Here is an 18,226-nt window from a genome sequence, read left to right on the forward strand (position 1 = left end):
TTTTCATTGCCTTTTTCATGCCGTGGAATAAAAGGGCCAATTATAAGGAATTGTGCCAAAATACTTCATGATATTTTAAAAGTATTCAGATGTTTGCCATCCAAACCACATTCTGGTAAGATTAATAAATAATGAAATGTTAATATTATATGTCTGTTATTAAATTGAAAATTTCTCACAAATAGTACATATTTAAATACTAGTAAGAAAGACAATTTTTTCCAGTTTCATTAGCACTTGTAATAGGGAATAAAAGAAATAAGAACTGTTTAGGAATATTCATTTCTCATGAGTAGGGTGTCCATTTGAGAAACAGATAAATGTGGGGTCTGGGTCAAGATTAGAACTTGAGTTCTTTCTGTTCAAACCACTGGGATGTGCTATTGTAATATATTCACTGCCAAGAGATACATTACTGAGCAAATGATGGAATCTATCATATACAGAAAAATTGACTTCCCATCAACTGCATAATATGAAAAGAAAAACTGTAATGAGAAGCATTGTCAAAATGTGAAATAGTATGAAATACATTCATCATCCACATACGAAAAAGAAAGTATCACCTGCCATTGCAAACACTTAAAGGTAAATAAACAATGAGTAGAAGGGTGGTAATGCCTCCAGTTTGGATGACAAGATTCACATTTACCTGGTGCTATATTTATTGGCTATTTTTTAACTTTAATGAGACCTGAAAAAAGGTTTCAATGAGACCATGATGTGTAGATAAGTCTTGGCCAAAAAGCAGTAATTACAATACAGCAGAGGTCAAAAAGCCACAGGCTATTATAGTTCAAATTACTATTCATCCAATCCTGGTTAAATCTAGTATTACAACTAAAAAGAAGAATTGAAGCATTTATAGATATTTATGTATTTTGTATTGACAGTTCAGATTTTTTTTTGAAGACCCAATACTAAAAATCTTTAAAATGCTTTTACAGAAATGAAGATATATAGTTACCCTTTATCCATCTTATCTCCCTAAAAGATAAACTTAATATTATTAATTTTCAACAAACTTTGTACCAAAGCCAGTGAGCTCAGTGAGCTCACTCATATTCCTAAATTACATGAAATATTTTCAAGAAAAAAAGTAGAAATTTGGAGAATTACTGCTTTATCCGTTTTTCTGCATATCCATTTAAAAATATAAACATAAAACAAATTTAAGGTTTTACCACATAATTTGCAAGGCAGCATACAAGTTCAAGTATTTGTACCAAAGAGAAACCACCTTCACTTTGTGCTCTTCTTACTCATAGTCCTAACCAGATAAGGAAAAGCGTTCTGTCTTAAATTGCAGGTAGATTATCCCCAAAAGTTTTAATGGTTAATCTTTTAATGTTTTGCATCTTTAAAATCCTGCCTTATTTTATTTAAATGTATCCAGGTTACATATACAAACTATCCAAATTCTGAAACCAGCCAGCAACACATAGCAAAAGGAATAAAATAGGGTTTGGGATAATTTACCAAACTGCAGTCCACAAAACCTGAATTTCTTAAGTTTAAAATTATGCCAGAAACTTCCAGAAATAGGTAACAAGAGACATGACAAATGTATTCTCATACAGAAGGACCTCTAATGGGAAAGAAGCATGGGGTTGGTGGGGGCGGGAGGTGTTCTGCATTGCCTCAGAAACAAATCTGATCCGTTTAGTAGAAACTTCAAAAGGACAAGTTTTTCGCTCAAGACAAGAAAAAAAATATTTGAACATTTTAAAATATCTAATTATTTGCCTGAGGTTAATCATGTTTTTTTTTTCCCATTGAAGTAGTCACTTAAAGAGGTGATAGCTATCTGTCAGAGCTTCTGTAGAAAACAGTTCTTCATTAACATCTGAAATGGAAAAAGAACCTTAAGTTTTCTTAAAATTTTGAATTCTGTAGTTTAAAAATAACATCTTTAGTTTTACGAAAATCATCACCTATTCGGTTTTTCCTTTTCTTTCTCCTTTCAATTAAGGAGAATGGTGTAGTGGGCATCTTTGATAAAAAGATTGTAAATGATTAAGACATGGTTGAAATGATTTAAAAATTTTTTAAAAGTAGTATTAGCTAGGATGTGGGGAAATTTAAATTTTCAAGTAAAATTGATGGGAGAGTAAATTATTATAAATATTTGATTGTGGGTAAGTATTTCTTGGGCCCAGCAATCACATTCCTGGGAGTTCTCTCCTAGAGATACTATGCAAGTTTATATCGAAGTTATGCACTGGAGAATGCTCATATTAGTCTCATTTATAATAGCTATAGATTTTAAATAACTTAATTTTAGCTAATAAATTATACTATATTAAATAAATTATAGTATATAGATTACCAGACAGGCATTAAAATTGACTTAAAATTATTTTTATTTACACAAAAAGAGGAGAATGTCATCTAGTAAAACAAAAATCTTTCTGTAATTAAATACACATCAATACACATATTCCCCGAGACACATATTTTGACTCACAGTTAAACATGGGTGCTCATTGATATGTTTTACCTTACACTTCTCTGCATTGATAATTCTGTTAAGAAGGAATGCATTAAAGAAGATGTGGTCTATGTATACAATGGAATATTACTCAGCCATTAGAAATGACAAATACCCACCATTTGCTTCAACGTGGATGGAACTGAAGGGTATTATGCTGAGTGAAGTAAGTCAATCGGAGAAGGACAAACATTCTATGTTCTCATTCATTTGGGGAATATAAATAATAGTGAAAGGGAATATAAGGGGAGGGAGAAGAAATGTGTGGGAAATATCAGAAAGGGAGACAGAACATAAAGACTCCTAACTCTGGGAAACGAACTAGGGGTGGTGGAAGGGGAGGAGGGCGGGGGGTGGGGGTGAATGGGTGATGGGCACCGAGGGGGGCACTTGACGGGATGAGCACTGGGTGTTATTCTGTATGTTGGTAAATTGAACACCAATAAAAAATAAATTTATTATAAAAAAGAAGAAATGCACTATTTTTAATAAATAATTATTGAATTATTGTTTATGAATTAAAAATTTTTTCATGACAATTTTCTCTTATGGGAGGAGGATCTAAGAAAAGAAAGAAAAAAGGGAAAAGCTTTTAAGTGATATAGTAAAAATCAGCATTTTTACTGATTTTTTTTTAAGATCGACACACAAAAATTAGTTATATTTCTATACATATGCAATGAATAACCTGAAAATGAAATCGAGAGTAATTTCATTTATAATATCAAAAAGAATAAAATGCTTAGGAATACATTTAACATATTAAAAAAATATTTAGTGAGCTCCTACCATATGTTAGGCCCTGCTTAGAAATTGACACAGAAGTTAGATCATCAGAGTCCCTGCCCTCAGGAATCTTCTAGGCAGGTGGTTTACATTTTTTAAATATTCCAGATAACAGTGCAATGAATTTCCTTTACAAGTTAATTTTGTATAATTAAGTGTTCTATTAGATGGTTTTCTTTAATTGCTATATTACAAAGCATACAAGTTTTAAAATTGTCATCAGTGGCTAATTGCTCTGTGAAAATGTGGTACCAAAAACCTTCCTGCTCACAGTCTGAGTACTAACATTTTAAACAATGGAAAGCTTAGCATATGACTCTACTTAAATCTAATGATTCTTAAATAGTTCATATTTTGAAGTAAAACTGATATCAAAAGGAATGATATATCATCTTAATTTAGAGAAAGACATTTTTAAAAAAACTAAACTACAACTATTGTTCAAATAAGACAGTACAAAAAGTAAAGAACTTCCTTGTTGAAAGCTAGAAATAATTGCAATTGCTACTGAATTTTCCAGTCATCATCCCTCATGTATAAAATGAAAAGGGTTGAGTCATAATTCTTTTCAAAATTGAATCAAGTTAAAAAAACTAAATCAGATCTTTAAAAGAAAACCGCCCACCAAAAAGGAAATTGCCTTCCCTCACTTGAAAACATAGCAGTATGTTACCTCATTAAAATGCCAACATGTAAGGTATATGTGGTTGGTAAAGAAGAAATAAAAACTCTTGTCAACCCTGAGGTTAGCAGGCTTTGTAAAGTGACGTAGTCTAGAAGCAGAGGATTATTTAGTGAACTAAGAGGTAAAAGGAAGGCCATCAAAAATAAAACCTCCTTGTTAAGCATGAATCAAATTCCCAGCTTAACATATACATTCACAATCAAGCAAGCTTCAATATGTGCAAGAAGAAAAATCAAAGTCCACTACAGAAAAGTCTGTAAACACTTATTCCAACATGGAGTATACGACACATAATATTACTTAAGTCCCCAAAGATTTGGTTTAATATATTTTCCTATATGAGTGCTTGTAAATATAGGGAAAAGTAATGTATTTTTATATTGCTTTTGGAAATATTCCCAATTACTACACAATGATTTTTTTGTGTTTTAAAAACTATCTTTAAAATATATGAACTCTGGAATTATTATTCCAACCATTATTCTTACAAGATTTCTTTAAAACAGAAAAATTGTAAAGCATTTTGTGTAGATAGTCCACAAAAATTAACTGACATTACTTCAACAACTATTTAAAACAAACAGACAAACAAAACAGGAAGCAAACATCTTCCTACCACTTAATTCCAGCTGATAGCTAAACATGAGTAAAAAATAACTTGAGGATACCACCATTTTCTTACCAAAAAACTTAACATGACTTATCCAAGAAATCACATGTTGCCACTGTCCATGTATACTCTATATTTTGGTTACTAATAAGAGTTAGTCCCTCTATGCTTCTACCTATTGACTCTATTACTATGATAACCATCACCTATTATGTTACTGTATTTGTGGATCTCCACTTCTGAATGCTCTGCTGTGTTATCTTTTAAAATCAAAAAGTATTTCCTTCTTCATCAATGGTCATCAACCTCCTAAGGTATAAAAAGCACTGAAATTGAGGTAAAGCCTTCAATTTTAACTTCCTTCCCCTTCCACAAACCTATGAACAAGGTATAAATCTTCACTGTGTACTGGTTTCCTCATCAGTTCAGTATGGTCTCTACCTGAAATAACCTATCTCTCTGCAAAAATTAGGTAAATGATTTTAACAGATACCTCATCAAAGATGACATAAAAAGGACATTAAACACACAAAAAGATACTAAATATTTTAACTATGAAGAAAATGACTTAAGCTCAAAATGAGATATCGATGCATTCTCACTAGAATGGCAAAAATTAAAATACCAACTGTATTGATAGGAATGAGAAGCACTGAAACTCATATATTGCTGTTGGGAATCACAAATGTGCAATCATTTGGATTAACTGTTTGGTAGTTTCTTATAAGGTTATATGTATGTTTACCATAAGACCTAGAACTTCTGCTCCTAGGCCTTACACAAAATAAGTGACTATAAATATCAACAAAATATTTGTACATGAAGATTGTTAGTTCTCTTATTCATAATTGCTAAAAACTAATAAAACCCAAAAGTTTGTAAACAGGCAAATGAATAAAAAATTGTGGTATATTCATACAATGGAATACTACTCAGCAATTAATAGACTTGTTATACAAAGAATAACATAAGGTTAATCTCAAAAATACTATGCTGAGAAAAAAAGCTACAGATAGAAGAGTACATTCTTTATGATTCCATTTATATGCAAGTTCTAGGACAGAAAAACAAAAATCAATGGTTGCCTAAGGTAGAAGCAAGGACTGGGAATGAACTGCAAAGTGTTACAAGGGAACATTTTGGGGAGACAGAAATGTTCAGTATCTTGACTATGATGTTTGTTTCACTGGTGTATATATGCTGTCTATACATTCATTAAAAACGTATCAAATTGTACACTTAAATTGGGTGTATTTTTAGTATGTAAATTATGCCTTAACAAAGCCAATTTTAAAAAACAGGGGAGTAGAAAGTAGGAAAGTAATAAAGAAAGGAATAGGAGTAGATCTTCAGAGATAATGAAGAGTTGCCATTCTGACTCATATTAGACACTTAATATGTATTGAATAGATTTATTGCACACAACTATCTGGAAAACAAGCAAGGCAACTACTATTTCTCACATTTTATAGATTGAGATTAAGATACTAAAATCCAGAGAGCCCAAAATTAGTCAAAATGAACACTTTTCATAGATTACAAAACTAATAAATTATATTTCTATCAAAATTCAAGTAATTCCTAATATAATGATGTTTCCATTTAAATTATCTGCATGATTGGTTATAAGTAATTAACTTCATGGAGTTATCAAAATACTTACATTGATATTGTGTTTTAAAAGTATTAAAAAAACGTATTGCTTGACATAAGTCAATTCTGGCCCTTGGAAACCTTTCATTATATAAAAAAAAGCATATTTAAGAGAATATTTGTTAAATTGCAATTTTTAACTATAGGCTCTAAATGTGAATACTTAAATACTGAATAATGTAAATATTTAATAGAATTGCCCATTATAAAGGTTGGAAAGAATTTACTCTAATCCCCATGCAATACTTGATACTTTTCCATATTCAATTTAATGTGATAGAAATTGAGAACATAAAAATGAAGATGCGGCTGCTGTAATCACAGAGCTTATAGTCTAAAAGAGGATAAAAGACATATAAACAAATAAATATTGTGGATGCCTTGGTGAACGTCCTGGACTCAGAAGGGTGTAGGTAGAGAGTAACTTTATTCTCTCCCACCTCTGTATTCACATCAGCTTTCCTGGACTGTTGACTTTCCTGGCTTATAACTGGATGAAATTCTAGGCAGTTTCATAGTCTCTTCATTCATCTTCAGATAAATAAAAGTTCAGTCTAATTATTAAATGAGTTTTGAAATAACCCATAAAAGCCAATTATGAAATGAAACACACATGAATCAGAGATTTTACATTGTCTCAAGTTTTACTAATAACTCCAAGGAGATTAAACAACCACAAGACACAAAGCTGAGAGAAGCCTGCAGAGTAAGGGTTTCTCCTCCTGTCCTTTCCTGCATCAAACATACATCTCTGGCCTGGAATAATGGAAGAGGTCCCAAGTGCACAGCATGGAGCATTTAAAAAACAAAATATTGTCATTTTTTATCTTGAAGAGTTATATAGCTTACATGACATTCTTCATGGAGACATATCTCATAAATTCAGATTCCAGGTTTATTTATTATAAATAAACAACTCTGTGGGCTAATTCTTTTCTTGCCACTGACGACACCTAAAGCAAGTCTTATACCTTTTGGTCTTAGATAATTAATAGTCCCCTCATCATTTTTTCATATTAACAGTCTCATGTTGGTAATTAAAATGTCCAATCCAGTGTAATAATCAAAATTCTGAACTGTCAACAGTTGACTTTTTCCCTCACCCAGCTTAGTGCTACCACAGGTCAGAAAGTTTACAAAGGGAGAGGTCTTTACCTAGCCATATGCTTTATTGACCCCACTCCTAAGTCACAAGTATCCAGTTCCCCCAAGATGAGATGCAGGGAAGAGAAGGACAAGGAGAAATGACCCTCCCTAGGCTTCGCAGGCTGGTCAGAACTGTCATTATATAACATTGATGTACTCTGGGCTTTGTATGCCCAACTTTGACTCTTTCTTTGGGAATGTTTAATGGGTTTCTCAAAGATCACCCCATCAGATATCTCCAATTACAATTTCCCTGATGCAGACAATGACTCTCCTCCCTCCAGCAATTTAAACTTGGACTTTTGGTCCCCAGGGCTTCTGGTAGTCTGTTCTGATGACCCCTACGATGAACTTCATGGAGGAAATCCTTTTCAAAGATTACCCAAAATGTCTCTCCCATGTGTCTACTTAACTCACAGGAAAAACTTACATAAACTCTCCACAACTATAAAGGTAGAGTTTGCACAACAGTGTTCTGTCTTTACTGTCAATCAGATGCTCTACCTACAGTCTTCTGCCTTTAAAATTCTCTTGTGAACAGTCAGACACTACCAGTTCCCTCAACTTCAGGAATACAAACAAACCTTGAAGTTGTACCAACTGATTTCAAGTAAGAGTAAAACAGCCTACTCCTTTTTCCCTACTGAAGAACAACTCTCTCTGAAGGTAATCTCTGTCATTCCTCCAACTCTACCCAATAAATTAGAAATGGCTGATTATTAGCAGTAGCATGACTACTTTCCCAAAAATCTTAGTTTGTCCAGGTTATGTATGGAGGTCAAGCCAGTTGGCAAGGATTACATAGTCCTTAATCTCTGGAATCCCAGCTAATTCTAAGAAAGAATGATTTCCTCCAAGACAAGTGTATGCACATGAATACACACAGACACACATACAACTTTTAATATTTGGTTACACTATTAAGCTAGGTAGAAACTGGTAATTGCCATAAAAGATGTATAATTTATTTGCAGGTGAAACATGAATAAAAATAAAGAAATAATCATTCATTTTAAAATATTTCCACAACATGGAAGTATCTGTTTACTATTATATTATTTCATCTTTCAGACCCTTTCATAGAATGTGATTTTTGATACTGGGATAAAATATGCCTCTGTACCTCAATGTTTCTGGTTCTACCTTTGGAAATCACAGGAAACAAGTTGACACTTTATCCATAAGATTATCCTTCAAAATATGTATCATATTTCTATGAGTATTTCTCTTTTTGAGCCAAATAACACCCCCAATACTTTCAGTCATTTCTCAAAGTTATGGTTTTGACTCCTCTCAGCATACCGTGTACACACATCTAAATCTCTTATGTTCTGCCAATGTTCCTAAAAATAACATCTCTGAAACTGGGAAAGTATTTAACCTGACAGAATTGTTCTAAATACTGTATTTCTAAAAATGCAATAAAAATTACATCATCATTTTTGTTACATACATCATACAGCTGACTTCTTTGAGCTCTTAAAAAACAAAATCCCCTTAAGTTATTTAATAAAATGCTTTTTTATTAAGTAAGACATCCCAAAAATACTAATTCTATTTAATAAAGATAATGTTTAAATAAGCAGTATTGAATATCCATATGACTTTGAGTTTCACATTTCTAATATAGAGTTTTGCACTGGTAAAATCATATAATAAAACCTCCTGATATAGACTTTTACTAGAAAAAATTGAGGAAGGACTGGTATTTCACCAGTTGACACTACCCTAGCTAGAAACTCCAGCATCCAATCCTGAACCATTGTATAGTATTTCAGAAAAGAGAAATCAAAATTTTGAAAAATAATGGTTTTTAGGATAAAATCTGGATCTAAAATAGAATATGAAACTAAAATATAACAATTTCCTCTATTACATCAACCCAAATTATATGCAAATTAATATAGACAATGGACATACAAAACTCTTAAGATACTACCCTCAAGAAATGTACATTATTTTTGAGAAGAAAGAATATATGCATCTAAAACCATGTAGATTCATATTTTGCACTGACAACTTTGCCAAGTGAGTAATTGAAGCTCTTTAGAGTCTCAAAAACAAAAGAGGTGGAACTTTAGTTGAACTAAAGAATGACTAAAATTCAGATGAATGGTGAACATGATCTGTACATGAAACAAACTGTGCAAAGGTGAAGAAAATGTATAAGGCATATTGGGACATTACAAATAAATTATTGTGTTTAGAAAGAGGGAGTAGTGTGTAATATGTAGGAAAAGTTGGGGAACGGCCAGAATATATGAGATTTTAAATGATGAATAAGGAGTGTGGTCTCTAATCCCTTGGGCAGAGATAGTCATAGGTGGTTCTGATCCATACAGTAATAAGCATACAGCAATGTTTTAGGAAGAAAATCTAGCTGAACAATAGGCACACCTCAGAGATATTACAGGTTTGGTTCCAAATAATAAAGTAAATATCACAAGAAAGTAAGTCAGATGATTTTTTTTTGCTTCTCAGTGCATATAAATTTATGTTTACACTCTACTGTAGTCTATTAGGTGTGCCATAGCATTATGTAAAAAAAAATACATATCTTAATTAGAATTTTCTTTATTGGGACACCTGGGCATGGCTGAGTGGCTGAGCATCTGCCTTTGGCTCAGGGGGTGATCCCAGAGTCCCAGCATCAAGTCCCATATTAGGCTCCCCTCAGGGAGCCTGCTTCTCCTTCTGCCTGTGTCTCTGCCTCTCTCTGTGCATCTCTCATGAATAAATAAATACAATCTTTAAAAAAACTTATTACTAAAAATGCCAACTACCATCTGAGCCTTCAGTGAATCATAATCACTGATCAAAGACCACTATTACAGATATAATAATAATGAAAAAGTTTGAAATATTGTGAAAACTACCAAAATGTAACACAGACACACAAAGTAGACGAAGGCTATAGGAAACATGGTGCTGATAGACATGCTTGACACAGAGTCACCATAAACCTTCAATTAAAAAAAAAGAAAGAAAGAAAAACTGTAGTATCTGCAAAGCACAATAAACCAAAGCACAAGGAAACAAAGTATGCCTGTCGTCCCTCCTTACCTGCGGGAATGTGGTACTAGACCCCTGTAAATGCCTGAAATCACAGATAGTACCAAACCACACATGTACTGTGTTTCCTATACATACGTATCTATGATAAAGTTTAGTTTATAAATAGACACATAAGATTTTAACAATAACTAAAATAGAAAAATTATAGCAATATACTATAATAAAAGTTACATGAATGTGGTCTCTCTCTCTCTCTCAAAATAGTTTATACTACTGTACTCACCCCTCTTCTTGTGAAGATGGGAATGATAATATGCCTATGGTGAGGTGAAGGGATGGCAATGACGTAGGCATTATAAGGTAGCGTTAGCTACCATTGACTTCTGATGATTTGTCAGAAGGAGAATAGATAGTTGGCTTTGGGTAGTGGTTGCCTTCAGCAACCAGAAGTGCGCAAAGCAAAAAGCAAAAGCAATTAGAAAAGAGAGACTTGAGTTGGCATGTTTGCTGCTGAATTAGAATTAACAGTCAATGGATGAGGTGAAATAAGGAAGGACTGTTAGGAACTGATGTATCTAAGAGAAATTATAAAAGTAGCAACCTAGTAACAGCTTTAATGTGGAACAAGAGGACATTTTAGAGAGATTACAAAGAAAATCCTGTTGTCATTGGCAATGATATAGAATATAGATATATCTATAACTGGATATTTAGAGAATATAGATAAAGGAATGGGAAGTAGTTGAACCTTGTTCATTTAAGGTGAGGGTAGAACATCCCCCCCCCCCAAAAAAAAAGTCAGGCAAATGATTTTAAATACTGCTTGAAAGCTCAGCAGAGAGACGAAAGCTGGTATGGATTCAGCTGTAAAGAAGCAAGTGAAACTGTGCACCACAGTGATATGATGAAAAAGGAGAATAAATAAGAAGTGCATTAGTCAAGTTTATGAAACAGGAAATAGAGCCAACAGTGAGCAGAGCACCCCAAGAAAGAATAAAAAAGGAAGAAATATAGACCTTGACCGCTTTCAAGCCATGTTGTGAGGGTATAGAAAGGACCCAGGCTACTTAACATCTGAGGCAGTCCATAACAAAGTTTTTAGGATCAATCTAAAAGTCAACTACCATGTGATCAAACTGTAAAAATCATAATCAAAGAAGTAAAATGGTGAAGATGAGACACAGTAAGACAGTCTTCACTTGGTTGTGAGTATTCATGTTGGGACGTAAGAGTGGAGTTTTAATGTTGCCACAGAGAATGTGGGGCCATGGAATCCAGAACAAGCGAATGTTTAAAGAGGGTAGCCCCAGTGGCCCAGTGGTTTAGTGCCACCTTCAGGCCAGGGCGTGATCCTGGAGACCCGGGATCAAGTCCCACGTCGGGCTCCCTGCATGGAGCCTGCTTCTCCCTCTGCCTGTGTCTCTGCCTCTCTCTGTGTCTCTCATGAATAAATAAATAAATAATCTTTAAAGAGAGAGAGAGAGTGTGTGTTTAGCAATGCTAAAGGTTCAAGGAAATCAAGGAAGAGAGCCTATTGGTGACCATTCTAAGCAAAATTATAAATAAATAAAAAAGTAAATAAATAAATAAATAAATAAATATTTCTAAATTATTTCAAATTTGTTCCATTAAGTAGCTTAATGTTTCTGTCAGGATGTGATTGTTGTGATCTACCATTGGGAACTTCATCCAACTCCCAGGCAAATAAACAAAAATGCTGAATTGGAGAAGTAGAAATTAATGATAATTTGCTCAAATAGAAATATAACATAGGTTCAGTGGAGTTTTAATTGAGTAATAATTTCAATATTTAGACAGTTACTAAAACTGATATTTTAATGCTAGAAATGCATCCATTAATATGCTACTTTTCAATGTTTGGGGAAATTTTACATACATCTTAATAAATAGGTGTCAGACTATATCAACTATGGGATGGAATATGCTAACAAATACCATCAATGTACAATTGAATGACATATTTTCTAATTGTTTTTATAATTTTATAAAGTTCATACAATTCCATCAAATTGCAGAATAGAAAAAAGTATTGCTCTGCCAAGGGACAGTATAATAATCTTAAGGAGTTGGATATTGCAAACAAATAATCTGATCTAACACTTTTCTGTTTTGTTCACAGAAAATCTTTTCAATTATTTTATTTCTTATAATTGTCATGATGTTATTTTTCTTCTGAATTCAAAATAAAGCCATATGGGTTACTTGATTTCTTTCTTTCTTTTTTTTTTTTACTTGATTTCTTTACCTCAGGATATTTGGTGTATACCAAGATTTAAGGGAAACTCAAGAGTTAAGAGAAAGATATTTGAAATTAGGTGAACTACTATCAAATACCGTGAGCTAATATCACAACAAAAATGATCATATATATAATAAAATAATGCCCACCCTCTGACCAAGTTGCTAGATAAGCTACTTAAACAATTATCATAAAACAAAAAGATTCAGAAAATGATATATAAGTGTTATATATTATGGTAAAAAAACACATTAGACTATGTAGAGACTTATTTTAGACTTATGAAAAAACTAAACTTTTATATATAAAGGAAAATGTGTATTTATTGAGAATGAATGTTTTTATTTGAGAATATATGTACATCTTAAAAATATATACTTGGAATCAGTGATAAAAATATATTTTACCTAGGGGGGCCTGGGTGGTTCAGGGCATCCAAATCTTGGTTTCTGCTCAGGTCATGATCTCATGTCATGGGATCCAGCTGCACATGGGGCTCTAAGCTCAGTGTAGGATCTGCTTGAGAGTCTTTCCCTCTCACTCTCCACCTCCACTGCCCTCCCATCCCAGTCCTGCACATGCCAGCTAAGCTCTTTTTCTTTGTAAAATAAATAAACTCTTATAAAATAACATAAAATAAAATAAAATTTTATATATATACATATATCACACTAGGTAAAAAATATATATATATGTATATACAATATATATATATAGAGAGAGAGCTGACTATAGATGCTGAGACTTCTTAGCCTCCATGAGAACATGAGCCAGTTCCTTATAATAAATCTAAATGGTAGATAAATGGATAGAGTGAGCTATATATCTCCTATTCGTTCTATTTCTCTGAAGAACCCAGATAGGACACCTAGGAATGCTAATTTTCCCTCATTTCTTCTTTAGTAGTTCTTAAAAAGCATTTTTAGAGAAACTTCTCCTTGATTAGCATGTAATTCAAGAAAAAATTGCCAATGTTGTCTCAGTTCCTGAAGTCATTTAATGGAAGTGAAAACTAAGATGCAACTGGAAAAGAAAGGCTGGAAATACTGTGTAACATGGAGCTGGGGTTCTGCTGACCTGCAGTCCAGTCCTCACTACTTTGTTATTAACTTTCCTGAGCTTCAATTACTACATCTGTAAATTAATGACGTTGGACCAAGTGGATGTTTTTCAAGCTTCTCTTAGCAACACAACTCTTTCTCAAAATGAAAATTCATGTGGAAAAGCAATATATTTTACATGCCCATAAACAAATAAAGCAGAGAGAGTGTCCATCCAATAATCAAGCACCATAGGAGGCAAATTGAAAAGTGCTGAACCAGCTGGTGCCACCCAATTCTGTCACTGGGGAATCCTCAAACTGATGATGTTTTATTAATCATAAAAGCAACATTTATTGACATCTGGGCTACACATTTTATATACTTTACTTCATTTATTCACCTAACACTAGATGGAAAATGAGGTCCAGTACATTAATTTGCCCAATCATCATACGGCTGGTAAATGATAGAGTCAGAATTCAAACCCAAGACAATTGGACCCCAAAACCCATATTGGTCCTCACAGGTGTTGCCATTTGTTAAATATTTACTAAGTACTAGGGACTGTGCTTGATTAATACTCATAATTATCATATAAGTTGCATTTTGCAGCTATAAAAACCAAGTCTTGAATAGATTGTCTCCTTTTTCTTTGACATAAGTAAACTATTCCCCAGCAATTTTGAGTATTTCAAGCCCACCTACATTCTATCATTGCTAATAATAAACATTTACTGTTCCCAGAGGTGGGATATGCATTATGAAAATTTGGTTGCGTGTGTGTGTGTGTGTGTATTTCAAAGCAAAGGAACAGTGCTTCCATGTAGGACTATAAAAAACAAAACAAAACAAAACAAAACAAAAACCACACTTCTCTTCCAGGAACACTAAGTCTCATTCCTTTACAACAGTATTTATAGACTGCTTAAGAGTTTAAAGATAATCATTATTATTCCTCTGCATCTGTAAATAAAATAACTCCACTAAGGATATAAAATGATCATCCAATGAATGGAAATATTTAATATGAATTAGCATTTTTTAAAATTAGTAGATATTTAAGCTTTATTCCATATTTTCTATAAATATATGGAAATAATCTATAATAATAACTACCTTCAATATTCTAAACATTGAATATTACTAAGCCCACAATTAACAGCCTGAATAAAGAACATTTAAACCTCCTAGAGTAAAGAAACATGTCAGACAATCAGAGAAATTACTTTTAGAATTCATAAATCAAAGAACGCTTTGTTTCAGATTTCTCCTAACTTAGAGCCTCTTCAGTTTCTTACAAGTAGAACATAAAGAGAAAGTGATTTTAAGGAGATATTGAGCCTCATATATTAAAAATATAGTGCTGGATCTCATCCAGAAGCAAACTGGTAATTGTGTTAAAATGTAGATGCTGAAATCTCTCCCTGAGCTGCCTCTTGAAGTTGACCAGGTCATGCTAGCAACTGCCAAAAATCCAAAATTGGCACTTCTGAAGTCAGTGTATAGGGATTGGCCAGCTGGAAAATTGCCTGAGGAGTTCCAATAATTTGAAAATCATCAACATAAATTTTCTTCCTAAAAAGAATGCTTCTTCTGGGGAAACTGAACCACTATTCCAGAGGGCTGTTGACATACAGGTACTCTACAGACAGCACATCCAGGAATTGGCCTGAATTTGTGCTTACAGGCCCAAAACTGACACCCAGTTGGAAAGAATGGAAATGAGTATGGTCTCATTTTTTAGGAAATAAGAAGTCCTAGTTTTAAAAAAGTCCATATTATTAATGTTTGACATAGAGCTTAATTTTGGCTAAGAGCTCCCTATCTGTGGTAGACTCAGCAATGGGTCTTGGAAATAGATTTTAGTAGGAAAGCACAGTGATTTCTGGTATAATTGAGACTGGAGTTGGGGAGTTCGCTAGTTTTGTCTAAACAAAGTTGTCATTAGCTCTGCCAAAAATACTTTACCAAAAGTAACTTCATGTTACCTGATTGAAATGCACTGTACAGTATATTAAACACTAAGCCAATAATATCTTTACAAAGGCTTTTGAGGGTAGCCAAGATTCTTATCATTCAACTTGTGGAATGTTTTATCTCTAAAATCAAGTTATGTAAGCTATATATGGGACAACATTTCGGGGCACTCTTTGATTGGCTTATTTCCTCCTCTCAGAGAATTTGTCTTACAAAAACAAGCTTCTTCAGCGGCTTGGGTGGGGAGGGGGTGTTTGCTTTTATTTGCTCTGTTATCTTTTCAACCCCAATAATTCATATTCATGAAGTGGATGATAATCATCAAAAATTTCTAGAACATTTCCGTGGAAAACACAGTCAGCCAAAGTGATGACAATCAGCTGAGGAGGGAGACAAAAATCTGAGAATTATTCCTTGTATTCATTCACAAACTACATTTTAAAGGAATGCTAGCAAATAGTTTTTATTTAATGTTAGATATGCTCTGAATCAACCAGCAGTGCCATTTTTTCCTATGAAGGAAACAGTGAAGACTGCGAACACATCCATTTAATAAATTATGGCACTGTGCATTAAAATCTTCTATAAGAGAAAGATAAAATAATACCTTATGATAATATAATGTTTTCACATAAATCATGAAAAACGATCCTTATATTGGTGCTCTGAGTGACTAGGAAGGAGTTATTAGTACAAATTTATAGATGAGGGAAAGGTATAGCTGTTTGATTATCAGTGCAGAAGGGGGCATTACATGGATGAGGTCAGTAAGAATGATAACACAGTAGTGTTGGAAAAGAAGAGAACAGGGAGGGGACTGAAGCAGTCAGACTGGGAGAAGGTGGCCAGAAGTAGAAGCCACAGCACTGACATCTGTGGCTAATTTTAAGTGCTCTATTTATGATGAAATTCTTTTTTTTTTTAATGTCTCATTCATTTAAAAAGCTGACAGATTGAGCTCTCATTCTGCCTGATGTCCAAACATACAACTTGATTCAATCATGAAAATCCTTTGTATATAGACTTAGAGTGATTTAAACTGTTGAAAATATTCTACTTTTGGCATAAAATGAATTTAAAGATGAACCAAAAAATAAGTAAGCAAATGCATTCGTTCATTCAGCAAACGTGTATTGAGTGTTTTGTGCATAACATGCCACTCTCATCGTGCATCGTTATGTCAAGTGTTGCTCTACAAATATATCCTGCCTGCCTAGCAAATATCATCAGCCCCTGCCCCCTAGAAGTCTCTAGTTCATTAGTCTGTTTAATGTCATTCATAGCACTTATACCTGTCTGAAATTATCTTATCTACTTGTTTATGTTTATTTTCTGTCCCCTGTTTGCCATCTACCTCCAACCAGAAGCTCTTTGAAAGCAGACAGTGTGTCCATTTTCAGCAATGCACTGTCCCCAGTGTCTTGAACAGTGTCTGGTGCTATAGGTACTCAGTTTATATTTAAGGAAAAAAAATAAAGATCTGCCAAATTTCACATAATATTTTATATAAAGAGGTAATGTATATATTGTGGTAATTGATTCTCAGAAAAATACTACAAAGTGGCTACAGTTAACACACATGTATAAGAAACACCCCTCTATACTTTTCCCAGCTTGTAGTGTATACGACATAAAATCAGTGTTCACTGACTGTAATTGCTGAAAGATACCCATGCTCTCAAGATGTCTTCAGTACCATACACTCGCCAGATTGAGTTCCATCTGCCTTGTTCATTCTAAGTTCCAGATGTATGGGCAAGCACCAAGCTCACATAAACTTTCAGTAAAGTTTTGCTTCCTATATAGGATAAAACACTGACAACTACTAGAAAATCCACCCACGTAGCTCCTCCAATTAGCCCAGCTGTGTGCAAATGCTAAGGCATGTTTCCACACATTAAGCTAAAAGCAATTAGATCTACCAGGGGGAAACTTATTTATGTCTTAAAAAGCATTGATACACCTTAGTTAATTTTATTGTTAATTTTTCTTTAAGACAGTGATGCACATTGTATATATAGAATCTGCTTTTTTGTTTCTAATTATAACATTGTTGCTAGATAGCTCTATTCATGTTCTTCCAGTGTACACAGCTAGATTTCATTTCCTAGCTCCACAAACAGTTAAGTGAGATCATGTGTCTGAGATCTGGTGGGAGGATGATGCATGTTTATGGGCAAAGATGTTAGGAAGCAACACTAATGGACTGAGCTTGGAGGACTTTAATGGAGGTGGAGCCTCGATCCCTGAATGATCACAAAGAGGCATATCTGTCAAGGTTTATCCACTGGACCATGACTTACATGAGATATAAAATTTCTATTATATTAAGCCAGTGAGATCTTAGGGATATTTTGTTCCTCAGTTCTTGTTATTTTCCACCGTATTACTTATGGTAGAAATTTGAAAAATACAAAAATATATTGCCAGTTCTCTCATGGGTTATCATCAAGATCATTCTGTTGTGATTTTAATCAGAAATACAATTAATATATAGTTAATGAGAATAATTTTGTCACAGCTGTAATACTATATATCATTGTCCAGAATGAGGTACACT

Source organism: Nyctereutes procyonoides, unplaced genomic scaffold (assembly GCF_905146905.1).
Source record: "Nyctereutes procyonoides isolate TBG_1078 unplaced genomic scaffold, NYPRO_anot_genome, whole genome shotgun sequence".
Classification (NCBI taxonomy): Eukaryota; Metazoa; Chordata; class Mammalia; order Carnivora; family Canidae; genus Nyctereutes; species Nyctereutes procyonoides.